General features: G+C 36.9%; 21 non-coding genes across 21 annotated transcripts; all 21 read left to right on the forward strand.

The window, feature by feature from the left end:
* Positions 1-174: 174 nt before the first annotated feature.
* Trnav-aac lies at positions 175-247 on the forward strand. The gene has a single exon. It is a non-coding gene; the product is annotated as a tRNA-Val (tRNA).
* Positions 248-483: 236 nt separating this feature from the next.
* Positions 484-556, forward strand: Trnav-aac. Its single transcript has one exon. It is a non-coding gene; the product is annotated as a tRNA-Val (tRNA).
* Positions 557-792: 236 nt separating this feature from the next.
* Trnav-aac lies at positions 793-866 on the forward strand. Its single transcript has one exon. It is a non-coding gene; the product is annotated as a tRNA-Val (tRNA).
* Positions 867-1054: 188 nt separating this feature from the next.
* On the forward strand, positions 1055-1127 carry Trnav-aac. Its single transcript has one exon. It is a non-coding gene; the product is annotated as a tRNA-Val (tRNA).
* Positions 1128-1363: 236 nt separating this feature from the next.
* On the forward strand, positions 1364-1435 carry Trnav-aac. The gene has a single exon. It is a non-coding gene; the product is annotated as a tRNA-Val (tRNA).
* Positions 1436-1671: 236 nt separating this feature from the next.
* Trnav-aac lies at positions 1672-1744 on the forward strand. Its single transcript has one exon. It is a non-coding gene; the product is annotated as a tRNA-Val (tRNA).
* Positions 1745-1980: 236 nt separating this feature from the next.
* On the forward strand, positions 1981-2053 carry Trnav-aac. Its single transcript has one exon. It is a non-coding gene; the product is annotated as a tRNA-Val (tRNA).
* Positions 2054-2240: 187 nt separating this feature from the next.
* On the forward strand, positions 2241-2312 carry Trnad-auc. Its single transcript has one exon. It is a non-coding gene; the product is annotated as a tRNA-Asp (tRNA).
* A 241-nt stretch (positions 2313-2553) lies between these two features.
* On the forward strand, positions 2554-2626 carry Trnav-aac. Its single transcript has one exon. It is a non-coding gene; the product is annotated as a tRNA-Val (tRNA).
* Positions 2627-2850: 224 nt separating this feature from the next.
* On the forward strand, positions 2851-2923 carry Trnav-aac. Its single transcript has one exon. It is a non-coding gene; the product is annotated as a tRNA-Val (tRNA).
* Positions 2924-3161: 238 nt separating this feature from the next.
* Positions 3162-3234, forward strand: Trnav-aac. Its single transcript has one exon. It is a non-coding gene; the product is annotated as a tRNA-Val (tRNA).
* Positions 3235-3565: 331 nt separating this feature from the next.
* On the forward strand, positions 3566-3637 carry Trnav-aac. Its single transcript has one exon. It is a non-coding gene; the product is annotated as a tRNA-Val (tRNA).
* Positions 3638-3824: 187 nt separating this feature from the next.
* Trnav-aac lies at positions 3825-3896 on the forward strand. Its single transcript has one exon. It is a non-coding gene; the product is annotated as a tRNA-Val (tRNA).
* Positions 3897-4132: 236 nt separating this feature from the next.
* Positions 4133-4205, forward strand: Trnav-aac. The gene has a single exon. It is a non-coding gene; the product is annotated as a tRNA-Val (tRNA).
* A 224-nt stretch (positions 4206-4429) lies between these two features.
* On the forward strand, positions 4430-4502 carry Trnav-aac. The gene has a single exon. It is a non-coding gene; the product is annotated as a tRNA-Val (tRNA).
* Positions 4503-4802: 300 nt separating this feature from the next.
* Trnav-aac lies at positions 4803-4875 on the forward strand. Its single transcript has one exon. It is a non-coding gene; the product is annotated as a tRNA-Val (tRNA).
* A 234-nt stretch (positions 4876-5109) lies between these two features.
* Positions 5110-5182, forward strand: Trnav-aac. Its single transcript has one exon. It is a non-coding gene; the product is annotated as a tRNA-Val (tRNA).
* Positions 5183-5369: 187 nt separating this feature from the next.
* Positions 5370-5441, forward strand: Trnav-aac. The gene has a single exon. It is a non-coding gene; the product is annotated as a tRNA-Val (tRNA).
* Positions 5442-5679: 238 nt separating this feature from the next.
* On the forward strand, positions 5680-5752 carry Trnav-aac. Its single transcript has one exon. It is a non-coding gene; the product is annotated as a tRNA-Val (tRNA).
* A 189-nt stretch (positions 5753-5941) lies between these two features.
* Positions 5942-6014, forward strand: Trnav-aac. Its single transcript has one exon. It is a non-coding gene; the product is annotated as a tRNA-Val (tRNA).
* A 606-nt stretch (positions 6015-6620) lies between these two features.
* Trnav-aac lies at positions 6621-6746 on the forward strand. The gene is made up of 2 exons: positions 6621-6657; positions 6711-6746. It is a non-coding gene; the product is annotated as a tRNA-Val (tRNA).
* Positions 6747-6776: the final 30 nt, after the last annotated feature.

Here is a 6776-nt window from a genome sequence, read left to right on the forward strand (position 1 = left end):
CTTCAAAACGTTCGATGGACAACTTACTTTATGCAACAGATATATTTTGGTGTTACTGTTATTTCATATGCTATTATAATTCACGGGAGGTACCCGGCCTTGTGTTATTTTAATAATCAAATACTGTTTTAGAAATTTCGACTGGACAAATACTAACTCCTACACCAAGCAACAGATTCCGTAGTGTAGCGGTTATCACATCTGCCTAACACGCAGAAGGTCCCCGGTTCGAGCACGGGCGGAATCACTTTCTTTTTTATTGGAATTGGTATCCATGTTCTATTAGGCCTAGTAAGTATTTTAGAAACCACTTCAAAACGTTCGATGGACAACTTACTTTATGCAACAGATATATTTTGGTGTTACTTTTAATTCAAATGCTAATAGTATACACGGGAGGTACCCGGCTTATTGTTATTTTAATAAGCCATTACTGTTTTAGAAATTTCGAATGGAAAATTACTAACTCCTTCAAAAACAAGAGATTCCGTAGTGTAGCGGTTATCACATCTGCCTAACACGTAGAAGATTCCTGGTTCGAGCCCAGGTGGAATCACTTTTTTTTTTTATTGGAATTGGTATCCACGTTAGTTATTTATTAGGCCTAGTAAGTAACTACTTCAAAACGTTCAATGGACAACTTATTTTAAGCAACAGATATATTTTGGTGTTATTGTTATTTCATATGCTATAATCATACACAGGAGGTACCCGGCCTATTGTTATTTTAATAATCCATTACTGTTTTAGAAATTTCGACTGGAAAAATACTAACTTCTACAACAAGCAACAGATTCCGTAGTGTAGCGGTTATCACATCTGCCTAACACACAGAAGGTTCCCCGGTTCGAGCCCGGGCGGAATCAATTAATCTTTTATTAAAATCTAAAGCCTATTGTTATTTTAATAACCATTACTGTTTTAGACATTTTAACTGGAAATACTTCTACCTACTACCTAAATATCTCCCACCTACAAATTCGGTAGTGTAGCGGTTATCACATCTGACCGTTTTATAAATTTTAACTGGATATACTATTTGCTACCAGTAACAGATTCCGTAGTGTAGCGGTTATCACATCTGCCTAACACGCAGAAGGTCCCCGGTTCGAGCCCGGGCGGAATCACTTTCTTTTTATTGGAATTGGTATCCATGTTCTATTAGGCTTAGTAAGTATCTTAGAAACCACTTCAAAACGTTCGACAGACAACTTACTTTATGCAACAGATATATTTTGGTGTTACTGTTATTTCATATGCTAATATTATACACGGGAGGTACCCGGCCTATTGTTATTTTAATAATCCATTACTGTTTTAGAAATTTCGACTGGAAAATTACTAACTCCTTCAACAAGCAAAAGATTCCGTAGTGTAGCGGTTATCACATCGCCTAACACGCAGAAGGTCCCCGGTTCGAGCCCGGGCGGAATCACTTTCTTTTTATTGTAATTGGTATCCATGTTCTCTTAGGCTTAGTAAGTATCTTAGAAACCACTTCAAAACGTTCGATGGACAACTTACTTTATGCAACAGATATATTTTGGTGTTACTGTTATTTCATATGCTAATATTATACACGGGAGGTACCCGGCCTATTGTTATTTTAATAAGCCATTATTGTTTTAGAAATTTCGACTGGAAAATTACTAACTCCTTCAACAAGCAAGAGATTCCGTAGTGTAGCGGTTATCACATCTGCTTAACACGCAGAAGGTCCCCGGTTCGAGCCCGGGTGGAATCACTTTCTTTTTATTGGAATTGGTATCCACGTTAGTTATTTATTAGGCCTAGTAAGTAACTACTTCAAAACGTTCAATGGACAACTTATTTTAAGCAACAGATATATTTTGTTGTTACTGTTATTTCATATGCTATTATAGTACACGGGAGGTACTCGGCCTATTGTTATTTTAATAATCCATTACTGTTTTAGAAATTTCGACTGGAAAAATACTAACTTCTACAACAAGCAGTTCAGATTCCTTAGTGTAGCGGTTATCACATCTGCCTAACACGCAGAATGTCCCCGGTACGAGCCCGGGCGGAATCAATTAATCTTTTATTTAAATCTAAAGCCTATTGTTATTTTAATAATCCATTACTCTTAGACATTTTAACTGGAAATACTTCTACCTACCACCTAAATATCTCCCACCTACAAATTCGGTAGTGTAGCGGTTAGCACATCTGACCGTTTTAGAAATTTTAACTGGATATACTATTTCCTACAAGTAACAGATTCCGTAGTGTATGGCTATCACATCTGTCTATCACGCAGAAGGTCCCCGGTTCGAGCCCGGGCGGAATCGCTTTCTTTTTATTGGAATTGGTATCCATGTTCTATTAGGCTTAGTAAGTATTTTCGAAACCACTTCAAAATGTTCAATGGACAACTTATTTTAAGCAACAGATATATTGGTGTTACTCTTATTTCATATGCTATTATACTATACGGGAGGTACCCGGCCTTGTGTTATATCTTAATAATCCATTACTGTTTCAGAAATTTCGACTGGAAAAATACTACGGTAACTCCTACAACAAGCAACAGATTCCGTAGTGTAGCGGTTATCACATCTGCCTAACACGCAGAAGGTCCCCGGTTCGAGCCCGGGCGGAATCACTTTCTTTTTATTGGAATTGGTATCCATGTTCTATTAGGCTTTAGAAACCACTTCAAAACGTTCAATGGACAACTTATTTTATGCAATAGATATATTTTGGTGTTACTTTTAATTCATATGCTAATATTATACACGGGAGGTACCCGGCCTATTGTTATTTTAATAAGCCATTACTGTTTTAGAAATTTCGACTGGAAAATTACTAACTCTTTCAAAAACAAGAGATTCCGTAGTGTAGCGGTTATCACATCTGCCTAACACGTAGAAGGTCCCCGGTTCGGGCCCAGGTGGAATCATTTTTTTTTTTTTTATTGGAATTGGTATCCACGTTAGTTATTTATTAGCCCTAGTAAGTAACTACTTCAAAACGTTCAATGGACAACTTATTTTAAGCAACAGATATATTTTGGTGTTATTGTTATTTCATATGCTATAATCATACACAGGAGGTACCCGGCCTATTGTTATTTTAATAATCCGTTACTGTTTTAGAAATTTCGACTGGAAAAATACTAACTTCTACAACAAGCAACAGATTCCGTAGTGTAGCGGTTATCACATCTGCCTAACACGCAGAAGGTCCCCGGTTCGAGCCCGGGCGGAATCAATTAATCTTTTATTTAAATCTAAAGCCTATTGTTATTTTAAAAAGCCATTACTGTTTTAGACATTTTAACTGGAAATACTTCTACCTACTACCTAAATATCTCCCACCTAAAAATTCGGTAGTGTAGCAGTTATCACATCTGACCGTTTTATAAATTTTAACTGGATATACTATTTGCTACCAGTAACAGATTCCGTAGTGTAGCGGTTATCACATCTGCCTAACACGCAGAACTGTCTCTTATACACATCTAGATGTGTATAAGAGACAGGTTATCACATCTGACCGTTTTATAAATTTTAACTGGATATACTATTTGCTACCAGTAACAGATTCCGTAGTGTATGGTTATCACATCTGCCTAACACGCAGACGGTCCCCGGTACGAGCCCGGGCGGAATCAATTAATCTTTTATTTAAATCTAAAGCCTATAGTTATTTTAATAATCCATTACTCTTAGACATTTTAACTGGAAATACTTCTACCTACCACCTAAATATCTCCTACCTACAAATTCGGTAGTGTAGCGGTTAGCACATCTGACCGTTTTATAAATTTTAACTGGATATACTATTTCCTACTAGTAACAGATTCCGTAGTGTATGGTTATCACATCTGCCTAACACGCAGAAGGTCCCCGGTTCGAGCCCGGGCGGAATCACTTTCTTTTTATTGGAATTGGTATCCATGTTCTATTAGGCTTAGTAAGTATCTTAGAAACCACTTCAAAACGTTCAATGGACAACTTATTTTAAGCAACAGATATATTTTGGTGTTACTGTTATTTCATATGCTATTATACTATACGGGAGGTACTCGGCCTTGTGTTATCTTAATAATCCATTACTGTTTCAGAAATTTCGACTGGAAAAATACTAACTCCTACAACAAGCAACAGATTCCGTAGTGTAGCGGTTATCATATCTGCCTAACAAGCTGAAGGTCCCCGGTTCGAGCCCGGGCGGAATCACTTTCTTTTTATTGGAATTGGTATCCATGTTTTATTAGGCTTTAGAAACCACTTCAAAACGTTCGATGGACAACTTACTTTATGCAACAGATATATTTTGGTGTTACTGTTATTTCATATGCTAATATTATACACAGGAGGTACCCGGCCTATTGTTATTTTAATAAGCCATTACTGTTTTAGAAATTTCGACTGGAAAATTACTAACTCCTTCAACAACAAGGGATTCCGTAGTGTAGCGGTTATCACATCTGCCTAACACGTAGAAGGTCCTCTGTTCGAGCCCAGGTGGAATCACTTTTTTTTTTAATTGGAATTGGTATCCACGTTAGTTATTTATTAGGCCTAGTAAATAACCACTTCAAAACGTTCAATGGACAACTTATTTTAAGCAACAGATATATTTTGGTGTTATTGTTATTTCATATGCTATAATCATACACAGGAGGTACCCGGCCTATTGTTATTTTAATAATCCATTACTGTTTTAGAAATTTCGACTGGAAAAATACTAAATTCTACAACAAGCAAGTAGCGGTTATCACATCTGACCGTTTTATAAATTTTAACTGGATATACTATTTGCTACCAGTAACAGATTCCGTAGTGTAGCGGTTATCACATCTGCCTAACACGCAGAAGGTCCCCGGTTCGAGCCCGGGCGGAATCACTATCTTTTTATTGGTATCCATGTTCTATTAGGCTTAGTAAGTATATTTTAGAAACCACTTCAAAATGTTCAATGGACAACTTATTTTAAGCAACAGATATATTTTGGTGTTACTGTTATTTCATATGCTATTATAGTACACGGAAGGTACCCGGCCTATTGTTATTTTAATAATCCATTACTGTTTTAGAAATTTCGACTGGAAAAATAATAACTTCTACAACAAGCAGTTCAGATTCCGTAGTGTAGCGGTTATCACATCTGCCTAACACGCAGACGGTCCCCGGTACGAGCCCGGGCGGAATCAATTAATCTTTTATTTAAATCTAAAGCCTATTGTTATTTTAATAATCCATTACTCTTAGACATTTTAACTGGAAATACTTCTAACTACCACCTAAATATCTCCTACCTACAAATTCGGTAGTGTAGCGGTTAGCACATCTGACCATTTTAGAAATTTTAACTGGATATACTATTTCCTACCAGTAACAGATTCCGTAGTGTATGGTTATCACATCTGCCTAACACGCAGAAGGTCCCCGGTTCGAGCCCGGGCGGAATCACTTTCTCTTTATTGGAATTGGTATCCATGTTCTATTAGGCTTAGTAAGTATCTTAGAAACCACTTCAAAACGTTCAATGGACAACTTATTTTAAGCAACAGATATATTTTGGTGTTACTGTTATTTCATATGCTATTATACTATACGGGAGGTACCCGGCCTATTGTTATTTTAATAATCCATTACTGTTTTAGAAATTTCGACTGGAAAAATACTAACTTCTACAACAAGCAGTTCAGATTCCGTAGTGTAGCGGTTATCACATCTGCCTAACACGCAGACGGTCCCCGGTACGAGCCCGGGCGGAATCAATTAATCTTTTATTTAAATCTAAAGCCTATAGTTATTTTAATAATCCATTACTGCTTTAGACATTTTAACTGGAAATACTTCTACCTACTACCTAAATATCTCCCACCTACAAATTCGGTAGTGTAGCAGTTATCACATCTGACCGTTTTATAAAATTTAACTGGATATACTATTTGCTACCAGTAACAGATTCCGTAGTGTAGCGGTTATCCCATCTGCCTAACACGCAGAAGGTCCCCGGTTCGAGCCCGGGCGGAATCACTTTCTTTTTATTGTAATTGGTATCCATGTTCTATTAGGATTAGTAAGTATCTTAGAAACCACTTCAAAACGTTCGATGGACAACTTACTTTATGCAACAGATATATTTTGGTGTTACTGTTATTTCATATGCTAATATTATACACGGGAGGTACCCGGCCTATTGTTATTTTAATAGGCCATTACTGTTTTAGACATTTCGACTGGAAAATTACTAACTCCTTCAAACACAAGAGATTCCGTAGTGAAGCCGTTATCACATCTGCCTAACACGTAGAAGGTCCCCGGTTCGAGCCCAGGTGGAATCATTTTTTTTTTATTGGAATTGGTATCCATGTTAGTTATTTATTAGGCCTAGTAAGTAACCACTTCAAAACGTTCAATGGACAACTTATTTTAAGCAACAGATATATTTTGGTGTTATTGTTATTTCATATGCTATAATCATACACAGGAGGTACCCGGCCTATTGTTATTTTAATAATCCATTACTGTTTTAGAAATTTCGACTGGAAAAATACTAACTTCTACAACAAGCAAGTAGCGGTTATCACATCTGACCGTTTTATAAATTTTAACTGGATATACTATTTGCTACCAGTAACAGATTCCGTAGTGTAGCGGTTATCACATCTGCCTAACACGCAGAAGGTTCTCTTATACACATCTAGATGTGTATAAGAGACAGGCCTAACACGCAGACGGTCCCCGGTACGAGCCCGGGCGGAATCAATTAATCTTTTATTTAAATCTAAAGCCTAT

This window comes from Anneissia japonica, unplaced genomic scaffold, assembly GCF_011630105.1.
Source record: "Anneissia japonica isolate Jap-2015-1 unplaced genomic scaffold, ASM1163010v1 scaffold288015_len651517_cov191, whole genome shotgun sequence".
Taxonomy (NCBI): Eukaryota; Metazoa; Echinodermata; class Crinoidea; order Comatulida; family Comatulidae; genus Anneissia; species Anneissia japonica.